General features: G+C 39.8%; 1 pseudogene; it reads left to right on the top strand.

The window, feature by feature from the left end:
- The first annotated feature begins 10,362 nt into the window (after positions 1-10,362).
- LOC105746068 (olfactory receptor 4X2-like) lies at positions 10,363-16,508 on the top strand (annotated as a pseudogene).
- The last annotated feature ends 425 nt before the right edge of the window (positions 16,509-16,933 follow it).

The raw sequence follows: 16,933 nt of genomic DNA, 5'->3' as shown, positions 1-16,933 counted from the left end.
TGCATTGGAAGTAAAGTTCCTTTTTCTGATAATATGTTATAAGATATGAATATGATCTAGCATATTTTTTCTTCATTTTTTTCATTAACAAGAAGACCTTGGTCATGTCTCTTAATCAATATGTATTCTCTTTTTTTAAAATTTATCTTTCTGTATACTGGAGAAAAAACTGAGTTCATTTAAAGGTTAAATAAGATAAATGTGCCTGGGCAGATTTGTAAAACTAATGCTTCCATAATTTGTTAAACTGCCTACTAGTATATTTTTTTGAAGTTGAAATAAAGTTTACTTTTAAAACAAATAAACAAAACTAAGCAAACAAAAAAATAAAGTAACCTCTGGTTCATTCTCTGAGAAATTCCTTGTGCATTGTTCTCCTTGGCTACCTATGAGTTGGACAGTAATGAGGAATTCCTTTCTGGTGCCTGCACAACTTTTACATGCAGCTGTTGCTGGTTGTGTGAATTTGGGAACTAAGGATTGCCCTAGAAGTTAAGATACTATAGGCTTTTGCCAACCTTGGGAGTCTCTCAGTCAATTTATCAGCCTTCCAAGTTTGGTGGGCTTTTTGTGTGATGGCATTGATAAACTGCATGAGCTAACATAGGCAGTCAGGCAAATGGCTAAGCATCATCCTTGGATTTAGAATCCTGATCTTTATTTCCTAGCAATAGCTCATGGAGGTCTATCTAGCTCAATAGTTATCACCATAAGGCTGAATAGCTCATAATTATCTGACTTTTAACTCTCTTGAGTTGATGCCTTCAGACAGGAAGAGTTCATCTTAATATAGTTTTATTTTCTTACTTCCCACTTCAGAAAGGCTAGCCTAAATTGGGGCCTTTCTTTTTCTTATTGAGCCTTACTGAACTCCAACATCCTTCCATTTTGCTTCCAATTATTATAAAACTCCAGCCTTGGGAAGCCAATCAGCTGTGGTCAGAGAGAACATAGGCAGCACTTTACCTCACATTATTCTGTAGCAAGCCTTTCTAGCTCTTAGGCAGAGGCAGAAGAATCCTACAGCTCACACTTCATTTTTCTTCAGTAATCCAACTTTTGGAGTCTGTCACTTTGCTGACCTCATTTTTTGGCAGGCTTTGCCCAAGTGGTGGCAGGTTGTCTGCCACTTGTTCAGGTTTGAGATATTACCAGCTTGTAACTGTAGAGGAAAGAGATTATCATTGGTTCTGGAAAAGGTCCTCAGGTTGATGCTTGTTGGCTCAACTTAATGAAATGCCAATTTCTGAACCAAATGTTTGAACTCTGATTGGCCAAGCCTGGATCTTTTCCCACCTTGGAGCTCTATCTGACACTTACAGGCTAAGAGAGGGATGGGTGGTTCTCCCATAAGGAAGGATTTCCCCAAAGGAAAATCAAGATGCTGTTGCCAAAATAAGGGGCCTGATTGCTGGGCTGGCAGAAACATCAGACATCCACTACCTTTGATGTGGGACCTTGAGGAGAGCAGATCTATGAATGACCCTCTCATGGGGGCCACTCAGTTGCAGATCTCAATGCGTCTGGACATCCTGGCAGGTGTTGTTTTTTATCTCTTTAGTACTTCTAGCTGAGGTCACTGCTGTCACCTTAGCAACAGGGTGGTTAGAAGAAAGGTTCCTGTTTTCTGAAGCTGCTGTGGTTTAGATTGGTGCTGCTCAAAAGAACTTTCTGTGATGATGGAAATGTTCTAAATCTGTGCTGTTCAGTATGATAGCCACTAGTCACATAAAGCTGCTGAGCACTTGAAATATACCTAGAGCGAATGAAGAATTGAATTATTATTTTATTTAATGTTAATTAACTTAAATTTAAATAGCTACATGTGGTTAGTGGCTACTAAAGGGGTTAGCATAGGTCTAGAGCATTTGAGTGTTTATTTCTGCTGCAAACGTGTTGCTGTTACTCAGGATCAGGGGGAGATTGCTCCAGGCTCCAATACCCTGGTGGGTCCATGGCTGACTGCCTTTAATCCAGGAGCTCACAGCTCAGCTTCTCACTCACACTCACATGGCTACTTCCCCCCGTCCTCCTTCCGAGGAGCCTGTGCAACAGCATCAGCCAAATGCCATGCCCAGAGCCACCTCTTCCCTAGGATCTCTCCACTCAGGTTCCTGGAGGGAACTTAAGGCCTCACCTATTCCCCCTCATGATTAAGTACTTCCTGGAATGACCTTTTCCACCATTAAACACATAGACACATGTGATCATTCCCTTCTTAAAACAATATATTTATTTCATTTCCATGACACCATTTTCTCTTGGTTCCCTTCCTACCACACTGGCCCCTCCTTCTTAGTTTCCTTTGCTGGTTTCTTCTCATTTCTTAAATTTCTCAGCATCAGCATGTTCCAGGGCTTGGTCCTCAAACCTTGTCTCTTTCTACATTCAGTTTATAATGGGATCTCATGGAGGATCATGGCTTTAAATAACATTCATGCTCTTATGTAGCTCAAATTTGTAACTCCCTTCTGGATCTCTTTCCTGAACTTTGACTCACATACCCAACTATCTAGTCAACAACTGTGCTGGGATTTTTGACAGGCAACTTGATTTAACATGTGGAAGACTGAACTCCTGATCTCATTCACTCACCTGCTCTTCTCACAATTATTCCCACCTCAGTAAAGGGCAACTCAGTTTTTTTTTTGGTTGCTGAGCTCTAAAATCTTGGAGGTATTCTTAATTCCTTTCTTTCTGTCTCTCCTATCAAGTAAATCATCAGCAAATCTTATTAGTTCTACCTTCAGAATATATCCAGAATATGACCACTTCCTAACACCTCTACTGCTACCATACTGGGTCACACCGCAATCATCACATACCTGGATTAATGGGATGGTATCCTAACAGGTTTCCTTGTTTCTATATTTGCTAACACTGTCCCCACCACTATTCTTTTAAAGATAACAGCCTGAGAGTTCCTGAGTGGGTGGATGGGGTGGGGAGTACATGGGAACCTCATATTTTTTGAATGTAACATTTAAAAGAAAATAAAGAAGAAGAAAATAATAAAGTCAAGGAGAAAAAAAAAAAGTAAATCATGTTATGTAAGTCTGCTTGAAACTCTCCAATGGCCTTATAGTGCAAATATCACATTGGATTACAAGATTCATCATGATCTTGTTCCCTGCTAACTTTTTGATCTGATTTGCTACCACTTTTCCCTGTGATTCCTCTGTTCTAGTCTCCTGGACTTACTGTTTCTCAAATACTCTTGCTTCAAGGACTTTGCACTTTCTATTCCTTCTACCTGGAAATCTTTTCTTCTAGATCTTTGTATAGCTCACTCCCTCATTTCTTTCAGATATCTTTATTCATATGTCATGTTAACAAAGAGGATTTTCCTTACTACCCTATATAAAATAATATCCACTAGCATTCCCTATCATCCTTAATTTGTTTTATTTTTCTTCAAAGGACCTATAACTACCTACTACATATATATATATTTTTATTTTAGTTTTTAATCTTTTTTCTATTTATTTTTTTAAATGTTACATTAAAAAATATGAGGTCCCTTTGAGGTACACTTTGCACTGTACAACTTTATAAATTTTGACAAAATATTTAATGACCTGTATCCACCATTGCAATGTCATGCAGAATGATTCCAATGTTCCCAAATGCCCTATATTATACCTATTCTTCCCTCTCCCTCCCCTCAGAATCTCTGGTAGCCACTGCCTTTATTTCAATGATAAGAGTTTTTCCATTGGTAGAATAATAAGTCTAATTTAGTCCATAGTTGCATTCCTCTCATGTTTGTTTATTCCTCAATCCTGAGGATTTTGGGATGGTGATGCCCACTTTGGTTCTAATTGAGAAGGGCCTCAGATCCCATGGAACAGATTGATGGAACTGTCTGCTTACAGTTGTGGATACTCTCTGTGTTTTTGGGATGGGCATTGTCTATCATCATCCTTTTGTTAGTTGTCTTGGGTAAATCCAATGAACTGGAGAATAGGTGTTGCAACACTACTAAGATTCAGGGATCACCTGGCATATGAACAGACAGGAGATTTTGGTCTCTGGAACATATGTTGAATGAGTACAGGTTCAAATAAAAGGAGGCATATGTAGGGAAATTATAAATGAATTTAACTCTGTTACATTGGGGAGCATATATTCCAAAGTAAGGCCCACTGACACGGTGCTGAATTCCTGAGACGGGGTGCTCCCTATAGTGTCAATATGTCTCTAGAGCCCTCAGGAGTCCTGCTGTTTGAGGCAGTTTACTGTGACAGTCAATGGGATCCCGCTGAGATGTGCATAAGCATAACCTCTGGAATAACTTTCAGACTCACTTCGAAATTGCTTAGCCATAAAAATTCATTTGTATTTAATATTTACCCCTTTTAATCAAGGTCTTTTTCCAAATGCATTGCTAGTTGGTGCTTGGTAATAATCCTTCAGTGCCAGGGAGGTTCATCCCTGGAAGACATGTCCCATGATGGGGGAAAGGTAATGTGTTTATATGCTGAGTTTGCCTTAGAGAGAGGCCACATTTGAGCAACAAGGAGGCTTTCAGGAGGTAACTCTTAGGCAATATATAACACTAGGCTAATTTTCAATTTTTATGTGGATAAGGTTCTTGTTTTCATTGTCAGTAGACAAGACTGGCAGAAAATTCCCTTCATGACTTATCTTCAACTTTCTTCTATTACTACATCTTTATCGGGTGCAAAACCTTTGCAGAAACCTCACTAAATTAATTAAAATAGATTTTGAGCCTTCCCCCAAGTCATAGTTTATTTTGAAAAAATTTTCCTTAGAGAAAAGAAATCCCATTGAGAAATTGGTCTGTTGATTATAGTGTTTGACTTTAGTTATTTTAAATATTTCAATAATTTCAGCATTTAATCATAGCACTTGGACTTTGAGTGGGTATATATGTGGGTATATAGGTTCTCTATATTTAAAACAGGATCTTAGAATCTCTGGGTTCCCTTAAAAACTCTGTGACTTTTGTGTATTTCTTAGGTACTAAAAAGTAAAATATGAACCCACAAACAGATCCTATGAATTTCCCTTTTTTGTGTGCTTCATCTTAGATACAATCTTTTTTGTTTTCTAAAAGCTTGCAGGACATTTGGCGATTTGCCCTTGGGGACAAGGTCTGATCCTTGAATCACAGTAGCAACCACTAAAACAGTGCCGCCAGAAAGCAGCGTAGTGTTGTTGAAAGAGCACTGTTTTCTGAGTTAGTAATTGGGCAAATAACTAGTGTGTGCTTTGGGGAAGCTAATTATTCTCACTCAGCCCCTGTCATCTCATATTAACAAAAGAGTTAAAGTAAAATCTCTCTAAATTCTTTTCAGCAGCATCCTCAGACTGACCTGCTGTAGTATGACAGAGTTTGCTCACTGGGGCCCTTTCATGAAAAATCAGCTGGGTTTATAATATTCATAAGGGACTTTGCTTGCCCAGTGACCAGATTCCCAGAGTAGAATATTCCCGACCCAGAATATTTCCTTGAATAATGATCTATTTCAACAGAGTGGCTAACTTCATGCTGAATTGGAAGGACATCAATGCAGCTGAATGCCATCTTGACCAATTACTTGCTCCAAGGCAGAACCAAATCACAGCAGATTTTCTTACCCAAAGGTAGGTAATGTAACCATAAATAAGGTGTAAAGTTTCTAAGCAGCCAATGGACTTAGGGCAAATCAATGAACCTATTTGGGCCACAAGTGTGCATTTGTAAAATGGAGTAGATCCTTAAAGTCTTTTTACAATTTTGGGATTCTGTGAAGTACCATTTGGGAATTACCAAGTTTGAGAGTGTGATTGGGGATGGAGGTTATATCACTCACTCTGAGATCAGTCACATAGGCTCATCAAGCTCTCTCTAATGTCTTTTGTTCATTGTCCACATTTTATCATTATGCTCTGGTTCCAAGTCCAGCAGGCTACCTGAGATGGGGTCTACACATTCACATGCAGATTTATGCTTTTATCTGCTGGCCACCTTTTCTGTCCATGATTTTAGGTAAGGTAACATTGTGGGACAGAGAAAGTATTTGTTAGGAGCTAAGTGGGAGAGATAGTGAGAATGGGGTGAGGATGAGCAGCAGAGAGGGATTAAAACAGAAGAGGCATAGGTGAACAGAAAAGGAAAAGGAATTTTTTAAGGAGGAAGGCTATCAGGTATTCCCCGTCATTCCAGGATGAAGTCTGGATTAACTGGAACTTACATGATCTTTCCTTCTTTCCAAGTGGTCACTCAGGCTAGCTAGAATAGGCTTTTCCTTAATTTCTCTAGTGGATTAAAAATGCCACGTGGAGGTTTTGGGGGTAAGAAAGTGAATTCAGGGATGGAATAAAAATGAAAACTTGAAAAATAAAATAACATGAACATGGACCAAATAAACCACATGATTTTAGTGAACCATGAATGATTAGAGTAAAATTAACCTATTCATAGTTTTTGTTGTAATTTAGATGACCTGCTTTTCCTGCATGGTACCAATCAAAACCCTCTGTCATAGTTCTCAACATTTCAGAGAAAGTTAAAAATTGGCTGCTTTCCTTTTCTTCTTCAGTGGTCTCTAGGGCAGTACAAAGATTTCAGAGAGAAATCAACTGAACTGAACTCTGCATTCTGTGATATGCTTGCCATGTGACCATGGATCCATTCACATCACCTCTTTGTGTTAGCTTTCTGTGGTATTGTGGAAAGACTGTGGCAGCTGGAGACAGAGATTTATATTTTGTCTTTCTCTCCTTGCAGTGTGACCTTGGGAGAGTACCAAGAAGTTTCTCTACTTCATTTGGTTTCGTCATCCCATTAACCTGATTCTAGTGCCTACAATCCCACAGTAGGAGCTTTATTTCCTGAGGAAGGGTCATTTATAGAATGTAAATGTCTCTGGGAGATGAAATATGATAAAACTCTCATTCAACATTAATATTTTAACTTGAACAATTTTATAAGATCCTCCTCTTTCTAGACACTTGTTATCTGGGCAGCGAGGTAAGGGTAGTGATGCATTTAGGAATGCATCAGTTGTAAGTATAACACAACCTGATAAACAATTGCTTAAACCAAATGCAGTACACATCCTGTTTTCTTATGGCCTGTGAATTTTTTTTTCTATCTGTTTGCATCGTTGTCTTTTTGGTGAGTTGCTGTGCCTTAAGGAGGCCTGTGCCTTTCTGCTCCACCTCCGCTGGGGCATCTTTTTTCTTTTTCTTTTTACCAGGAGGTCCGGGGGGTCCAACTGTGTCCTCCATATGGTAAAAGCAAACTCAATTGCTTGAGCCATAGCCACTTTCCTAAGAATGGTTTTTGTATTTTTAAATGGTTTAAAAATAACCAAAAGAATAATTTGTGACTCATGAAAGTTATATGAAATCCAAATTTTAGTGTCCATAATTGTTTTATTTTACTACAGCCTTGGCCGGTAATTCCAAGGTTGGTTTGTTAATTGTATAATGCCAGCGTACTGGGTTATTTCCTCTTCAATTTTCTTGGCTGGCCCCTCCTGGTTGCAAGATAGCTACAGCATCTCCAGCCATCATATCCTCACTTGAGAGGAGGATGGGACTATCCCTTTATGTTGGGAAATATTTCCCAGAAACTCCTCAGGACAATTCCTCTTATTCCTATTCTTATTGACCTGAACTAGGTCACTTGTCTATGCCTTGATGCAAAGGAAGCTGGGAAAGTGAGTATTGGCAGCAGGGATTGGCATGATACCATTGGTTTAGACCAGCCAGTTTCCCCCTTCATTCTGGCACATCACTGCTTGAGGAATGCCAAGTTTCTGTCATTAAGGAAGGAGTGTCTGCCACAGGGAGTTTTGATGGACATGATGTATTGGAGGCTGGTGCATCTGCCCATAATGAGGTGGTTAAGGGATCTGGCTCTTGTGCATACTTGGGAGAACCAAGCTCCACTACTTCGTGTCTGTTTCGTTTCAGGTTGTGATTTGAACTGTCTGGGAGTCAGTTTCCATTGTATGGAAGTTTGGAACCATGCACAAGAACCATCTCCCTTAATGCCATGGTTTTCCTGAGAGTAGATCCTTATTATCTCTCCTGATAATAAAGGAGGGAGATTCTGAGATATGAGTGCCTGGGAGTTGAGAATAGGAACCAAACTGTCATCAGAGTCTGTGAAGGCAGGGAATGGGTTTTATTCACCTATATATATATATATATGTATACACCTACACTTACAGTGCTAGGCTCATTTACTGCAAATAAAGTCACCAAATAGCAATTTTCTAATTTTAGCAAATTACCATGTACATGACTAATTTGCTGAATTTTCAATTCTCCAAAAGCATATTTCTGTTAACTTTAAATAAAGTTTATAGCACATATGTTTTGTTGAGTCTGCAATGAGTAGTGTAGGGAATTTTTGTGTATTTTGAATTTCTTGAAAATAATGTATATTAAGGATTTTATATCTGATCAGAAGATTTACCTCCTTCTTGTAATTCTTGGATTTACTCTCTCGAGATTGGAACAGGTACAGGTACAGGTAAAAGATGAGGAATTTTGCCTTGGTATGTTTTTGCATGTGTTAAACCAAGCCTGCCTACGCCAGATTGAATAACTGGCCCCAGTTCTTTACTTCTTGTTCCTGTGCTCTTTTCTATGCAACTTTGTAATCTTCCCACAAAAAGGTCAGTTGTGTTTTCCATCCTTTGACTTTGAGCTCAGTCACGTGACTGGATTATCTAATGGAATGTGGGTCATAATGGCAAAATGCCAGTTAAAAGCTAGGCCTTAAGAAGTTCATGTGTGTTTGCTCGCCCTCCCGTGTCTCTGCCATCATCATGATGACTTTCTCTGGCTTGCTGCTGGTCCTCTGCCTGGGCTGCAGAACACATGCGTGGAGCAGAGCTTCCCAAACTGACCTACGGAAGTGCAGCCTGGAACTGTGTTGCCTTCATGGACCTGCAGACCCATGAGCTTGAAAATAAATGCTTCTGTTGCTGCTCCTGAGGTTTGGTGATTATGGTTACTCAGCACAGACTCACTAGTGTTGAATTGGTAAATCTGCATATGAAAACAAAGGAGAAAAGCCAGTGGATTGGGTTAAAGTGGGTAATATTTATTAGGGCATACTTACATCACAGCTCTTTATAGAGACTTTACTGAACATGGGTACTGCTGAGTCCTTCCTGCTGCTCAATGCTTTACCCTTGATTTGAACTATCTGGAAATAGTGCCTGCAAATTTCTGTCAAGTTGGCATATTTCAATTGCTCTTTTACATTTTATGGATTTTTCATTCTAAATCTTTTGAATATCAATTTTTCATGTGTTTTAAAAGTCATGTTTTTCAGGGCTTCTTATTTAAGAGGAAACGCAATAGACTAGATTGAAAATGGAAGTATGTCTTTGTTAAATTAATAATTCAATGTAATTATTTTATGTCTTTATTAGGTCATGTGCCTAACAGTTAAATTGTGGAATTGATATTCTGTGAATTAACTGTTGGTTATTTGGCCAGCTAGCAAATTTCTAGGTGGTGAATTGATTTTAGGCAAATTGCTCTGCTTTGGTACTTAGCATGATGAGTGACAGATGATAGGTGTCTAATAATTGCTGAATGAATAAAATAGATCAAAGTGGTATAAACATTTATCTTTAATATTTGGGGAAGGCTTGACCAACATGAGAGAACATTTGTTTTTTGTTTTTTATTTATTTATTTATTTATTTTTTATTATTGATTCTGTAAAAATATTACATTAAAAAAAATACATGAGGACCCATTCAACCCCACCACCCCCACCCCACCACTCCCCCCCCCAGCAACACTCATTCCCATCATCATGACACCTCCATTGCATTTGGTAAGTACATCTCTGGGCACCTCTGCACCTCATAGTCAATTGTCCACATCATGGCCCATACTATGAGAGACCATTTGGAGCCAGAGAAAAACTTGTTTTTGTATCATTTTAGTTGAAATATAGATGTGAGCTTTTTTTGAATACTAGTATGTTATCTTATAATGAAAAAATTCCTGACTTTCCAAAGTGCAAGGAAATTTCTGGAAGTCCAATTTGGATTTATTAGTGAGTAATTGCTATACTATATATTTGCAGAATACCTTGTGCATATTTCAAAGTTCTTTTACCTCTATTATTTCACTGGAGTTTCATGACAATCCTGAAAAACCAATGGAATATATATTAATTATGCTTAGTATGCAGTTTCAAAGATTGAAACATCATTTAGATTGATTTTGAATATGACTTTGAAATAGAAAATCTAAAACATCAGTGGCTTAAACAAGATAGAACTCGAGAGATAGACACTTCTGGATGTAAAGGTACTCTATCTTGTTTCTCCATTATTTACATCCTCCACTTCCAAGGTAACCTCATGGTCCAACATGGCTGCTGGAGCTTCAGTCATAATGGTGCCATCAAGAAGGAGAAAGGAACAAAATAACTGCATGTTCCCTCCTTTGAAGTTGCAAGAGAGACTAGGTAATGTAGTTTTATTCCAGGTGGAATTAAGAAGAAGAAAATAAGTGTTGGGGAATGCCACCAATCACTGAACCTTGCATTTAGGTATTCTAACTCTTAGGTCAGATGTTCCCTTTGTTGTGTCCTCTCATCACAAGTAGGTGTTTTGTAATTGAGGCAAAATTTTCATTCTGTGAAATGCACAGACCTTAAGTGTACACCCAAGAGGTAATCACTTATCTAATTTCTATAATCAACAGTTAGTTTAACCTGGTCTTGAACTCATGTAAATGGAATAATAAAGCATGTATCCTCTCATATCTGGCTTCATTTACTTAACACAATGTTTTTGAGATTCATTCATGTTTCAGGTTACAGTGGTTTTTCCCTTGTATGAATATACCACAATTGTGGTGTTTTTTTTTTTTTTTTTGAGAGATACCTGGGACTGAACCCAGGACCTGTACATGGGAAACAGGCACTCAGTCAACTGAGCTATACTCTCTCCCCACCAGAATTGCTTTTTTATCCATTCTCCCATTAATGGACACTTGGTTTAATTCCAGAGTTTATCTATTATGAATAAATGCTTCTATACACATTGTTTACATTCCTATTTTTTTGAAAGCTTAAACTGACAGAACCATTTGTTTTATTTTCCAAATAAAATGTTATTTCGCAAAGAGAAATGCGTAGAGATATCTTCCTAATTCTAAAAAAAATCTGCTAGACCCAGAGAAATGAGGTTATAGTCAAAAGATTGTCACATGGTTAGGAAATGAAATCAACCTCTTACGACAAACTGAATTTATAATTTTAGCTGAACAAACAGTTTTCTATCTATAATATTTGAACAGAAATACTTTCCTATAACAAATATTTATTGACTCAGTTTTAAAAATCTATCTTCCTTAGATTTATTAATACAAATATTTCAGTATAGAAATGATTTTGGCTGAAAGACTTTCACAGAAATTCAACTTCATGATGGCATTTTATGGAATAAATACAGATTGTACTTAAACTAAAGTAAATATTAAATAGAAATATTTGTTAAATTTCTTTTCTGTACCTTTTCCATACAAAGGATAAAGGTAAAATCAGTGTTTGCATACTTAAAAGCAATTGTACTCAAACCTTTTTTATCTTAAACAGTCTCATCAAAATTTCTTAGTCATTAGTTGAACTTGTGGCATCTTATTTCAATTTTAATTTTAATCAAGGCTGATTAAAATTCACAATGGTATTTGTAAATAGCATTGGTGTACAGCATGTTGCATGTTACAAGAGTGCTTATGGCATTTGAAAGACTTTTTATTATGGCAAATTTCAAAGATACAGATGTGATGATAGCGATGTAATGACCAAAACCTAGTTCCAATGATTATTAACTCAGGAGGTATTTGTTCAGTCTATACCATGGTATCTCAATAGCAGCACTATTAACATTTAGGTCAGATAATTCTTTGCTTTGGGTGACTATCTTTTGCATTGCAGGATGCTTTGCAGCATCCTGGGCTCTACCCACTAGATAGCACACCTCATTCGCCCTGCCCCATGTTATGACAACAAAAAGTGTCTTGAGGCATTGCCATATGCTTCTGGAGGCATTTGCCTCTGGTTGGGTTATGTCCACACCAAAACAATGTAATTTCCATTTCCTGATACTTGAGGCCCCTAATCCTTCAACCCGCCCTTTCAAGTAGTGTCATTTTGTATAAACTCCCATGACTAACCCATGGTCAGCAGAAGCTGTATCTATTTTCTTTTTTTATTTAAGGAAGTACCAGGGATTGAACTAGGACACTGTATTGTGAAGCAGGTGCTCAACCACTGAGCTACACTGTTGTTAGCTGTATCTAATTACCTGCTGAACAGCATAGAGCCCCACCCAGAGTAAGTACCTGTGAACATGGGTGAATTTAATTTGTTCACATTTTCTTTTGATTTCTGTTTCCAAAAGGAAGTTTGAGTTTTTAGTAACCAGGTCCTGCTTCCCATGAGGAAGTCTCTCTGATTAGAAAGGGGAAATGGGTACAACTCACTGGGAACTAACCTCCTCTAACCTGATCATCATGCCTTTCCCCTGGTGTCTCTTGAGCAGTGTGAACTCAGGGTCAGGATTCCATGGTTCCTATTTTTCTGAGAAACACCAAAGAGGCAGAAGAGATGCAGGTCTCCTTTGCTCTTGTTTTAAGTCAAGTAGAATTGAGACCCCACAAAGCTTAGCCTTGGCATCCCTGAGCCTGAGGCAGCAGGGTTGCACATCCCCAGTTTTCTGGCTTCAGCAAGGTAGGAGTACTTGTTGGTATCTTAGATATGGTGCTTCTCAGTTGGCTAAGTGGGAAACCTGTTTGAGCTGAGGGCTGTCCTCAGAGTGTTATTTGGATATTTGTGGTCAGAACAGGAAAGGTAATTGTGGTGAGAATAGCACAGCCACAGAGACACTGGGGTGAGTTTACTTTGTACCATCTGTTTCTTTTGCATGTGAATTTTACCATTCCATTTGCAAGCAAAGGAATGTTTCATGAAACACATGGCATCTTATAAAGTGCCCTCCCAATGATCAGGTCTTTGACTGAACACCTACCCTGAGGTAAACAGTGTAGGCACTAAGATTGAGGGATGGAGAAGACATAGTCTTGGTCTTGGGAACTTTGTTCCTTCATTATTTATGGAACAGATCCGATATACCTAGGACTCTCCTAAGAAGGTTAGGGAAGATATATATCTGCAATAAATTCATTCAGGTTAGCTGTATTTCTTGGACGCTATTTCTTGGCAGGCATCTCAGTAGGCACTGATAGCATGGTGAGCAAGGTGTAATCCCTGTCCTTAGAAAGCTCACTATTTAGGGGGCAGATGGCCATTTAGGATAAGTAAGTGTGGTAAATGCTGTAATTCCAAAATGCCCTGAGAAAAGAAGGACCACTGACCTTAAAGGCCCTTGCACTGTGGAGTTGGATTTCTCAGGTCTGAGAGTAACCCAAGGCAATGCAGAGTATGGAACATTCTGGAATGGGCCTAAGAGAAGGTTTAGGACAACTACCTGTGTGGTAGGAATTATCTCCATGTTATCCTGAGGACCTTGAGTCTCTGAGAAGTAAAATAACTTTCTTGACATCACATAGATACTACCTCAGGAACCCTGAGTGTGAACACAAGAGGCCCGGCTCCTAGCAGTCCTTTCTTCCATGAACAGCCTCTTGGTAAAATCTCCCTGCTGATCTGAGAAGGTAAGGCTGGTCTCTATGGCTATTCTTTGTCTCTGTGATTTAAACTCTTCCAGTGATTTCCTTCTGGTTCGTGGTCCTGAATCACCTGACCTTGTCCTAACAGCCAAGGGAAGGACCTTTTTAGTGTGAGAGGAAGTCATCTGGCTCCTCATCCCAGGAGCTACAAGAGGGGCTGTGTTGACAGACACAGACCTCAAGCACCTTGGACAGAGTCCATCTTCGACTGGGACAGTTCATACCAGTCAGTGAGAAGTCATGGTGATGCCCTGAGTGTCTGGAGGGCTGGACTGGGAAGAAGGATAAGTCAGAGCCTAAGTGGCACTCAGGGAGAGTGACACGTTTGTCACCAGTGTAAACGCCTCCACATCTCATCTCTTCCTCCCATTCCCCAAACCCAGCTGCCACCATGGCTACCCTTCCCACACCCATTCCACATTGTCTCTGCTCTTCCACACACAATTACTTCCAACTCATCTCCTGATATCCAGCTCACAAGCTTCTCAGAAATGCCAGTTTATTATAGAATTCATACACTCATGCCAATGAACAGTCTCTTGCTTTGTATCATTTCAGATTACCCCACACAAAATATTGTCTGTTGGTGGTGACTTCATGGCTTACAGCACAATGTGACTGAATTCATTTTTCTGGGACTTTCTCCTAATCAGGAGGTGCAGAGAGTTTGCTTTGTGATATTTCTGCTCTTGTACATGGCAATTGTGCTGGGGAATTTCCTCATTGTGCTCACGGTGATGACCAGCAGAAGTCTTGGTTCTCCCATGTACTTCTTTCTCAGCTACCTGTCCTTCATGGAGATCTGCTATACCTCTACCTCATCTTGGACTTGCTGGCTGAAAGGAAGTCTATATCTTTGTGAAGCTGCCTGACACAGCTTTTTTTCATCCACTTCTTTGGTGGTACTGAGATATTCTTGTTCACCGGTCATGGCCTATGACCGCTACGTGGCCATCTGCAAGCCCCTCAGCTATACCACCATCATGACCCAATAGGCGTATGCTGTCCTGGTGGGATTTGCATGGCTAGGGGGCTTTATACATTCCATTGCCCAAGTCCTTCTCACCTTCCATTTGCCATTTTGAGGCCCCAATGTGATCGACTACTATTTCTGTGACTTCCCCTGCTCAAACTTGCCTGCTCTGACACCGTCCTCATCAGTCTGCAGATTGTTGCCAGTGGGGGGACCCTGGCTGTGATCAGCTTTGTGGTCCTCCTAGCCTCTCATGTGCTCATCTTGCTTCATCTGAGGACACAAAGTTCTGAAGGGCGGTGGGTCCCATATCAAGGTGGTTGTCTTGTTCTTTGGGCCCATCATCTTCATCTATCTGAAATCTTCTGCCTTTCTCTCTGTGGATAAGATGGTGGCCATGTTCTGCACAGTGGTCACTCCCCTCCTCAACCCTGTCATCTACTCCCTGAGAAATGCTGAGGTGAAGAAGGCCCTGAAGAGGCTGTGGATCAGGACAATGAAACCAGATGAGAGACAGGAGCTGAGTATTGGATCCTTGAATTTAGAATGCAGGTGGGTTCAAATCGAATCCCTGACAGAAGACATGTGGGCTGAAGGAAAGTTCACAGCATGTGTTAGTTCTAAAGTTATTTTAAGTGATGCGCATATTCCAACACTCCATTATAAATAACTATAAAACATCTCCTTTTATGGATGTATTATAGTATAACTTTAATAACCATTTTTTCTCTTTTTATTTTTTCTTATTTTAGACTAATAGTCTTTTTTTGTCTTTATTTATTTTTTAAATATTACATTCAAAAAATATTAGGTCCCCATATACCACCCATCCCCTTCACCCCACTCCTCTCCCCCATAGTAACAATCTCCTCCATCATCATGAGACATTCATTGGATTTGGTGAATACATCTCAGAGCACCGCTGCACCTCATGGTCAATGGTCCACATCATAGCCCACACTCTCCCACGTTCCATCCAGTAGGCCATGGGAGGACATACAATGTCTGGTAACTGTCCCTGCAGCATCACCCAGGACAACTCCAAGTCCCGAAAATGCCTCCATGTCTCATCTCTTCCTCCCATTCCCCACACCCAGCAGCCACCATGGCCACTTTCTCCACACCAATGCCACATTTTCTTTGATTACTAATCACAATAGTTCATGAATAGAATATCAGTAAGTCCACTCTCATCCATATTCTATTCCTCCATCCTGTGGACCTTGGAATGGTTGTGTCCACTCCAGATCTATATCAAGAGGGGGCTTAGATTCCACATGGATGCTGGATGCAATCCTCCTGCTTTCAGTTGTAGGCACTCTTGGCTCCCTGGTGTGGTGGTTGACCTTCTTCAACTCCATGTTAGCTGAGTGGGGTGAGTCCAAAAACCCAGAGTGTAGGAGCTGAAGTCGTTGAGGCTCAGGGCCTGGCTATCTTATGGTCAGTCCAGAGATTCAGATCCCCTGAGTATATATTTCTTTTTTTAGATATTTGATTTTTTTCTATATTTTACTAGTATAAATAACATGGTGGTTAATATTCTTGGTTAGAAAGTTAACTATACTTCTGTTTTCCTTCATACCAGGGGTTCTTAACCTTTTTTTCCCATGGACCTCTCTGCCAATCAGGTGAAAAACCACGGATCCCTTACTAAGTCCATAGTATACTGAGTATTATTTAAAAAAATATCACACCCACACCAACATGTTCCCACAAGAATAATGTGTTTTTCAATATCAGTTTAGCTCACAGACCCCTGTTTTAGAACTCCTGTTTTTGGAGAATTGTATCCATCATCCACGTGGAATCTCAGCCCCCTCTCGATATAGAGGTGGAGCGGACATAACCATCCCAGAGTCCACAGGATGGAGGAATAGAGTATAGATGAGAGTGGACTTACTGATATTCTACTATGGAACTATTGTGATGGGTAATGGAAGCAATTGTAGCATTGATGTGGAGAAAATGGCCATGGTAGCTGCTGAGGGTAGGGAGAAGGAAGAAGAGATGTGATGTGGGGGCATTTTCAGGAATTGGAGTTGTCCTGGGTGGTACTGCAGGGACAGATGCTGGACATTATATGACCTGCCATGGCCCACTGGGTGGACTGGGGGAGAGTGTAAACTACGATGTAAACCATTATCCATGTGGTGCAGCAGTGCTCCAAAGTGTATTCACCAAATGCAATGATTGTCCCATGATGATGAAAGGTTGTTGATGTGGGAAGAGTGGGGTGAGGGGGGTGGGAGTGCGGGGTATATGGGGACCTCA

The sequence above is a fragment of the Dasypus novemcinctus genome, chromosome 10 (assembly GCF_030445035.2).
Source record: "Dasypus novemcinctus isolate mDasNov1 chromosome 10, mDasNov1.1.hap2, whole genome shotgun sequence".
In the NCBI taxonomy this organism is placed as follows: Eukaryota; Metazoa; Chordata; class Mammalia; order Cingulata; family Dasypodidae; genus Dasypus; species Dasypus novemcinctus.
This window is presented reverse-complemented; position numbering and strand designations above follow the sequence as displayed.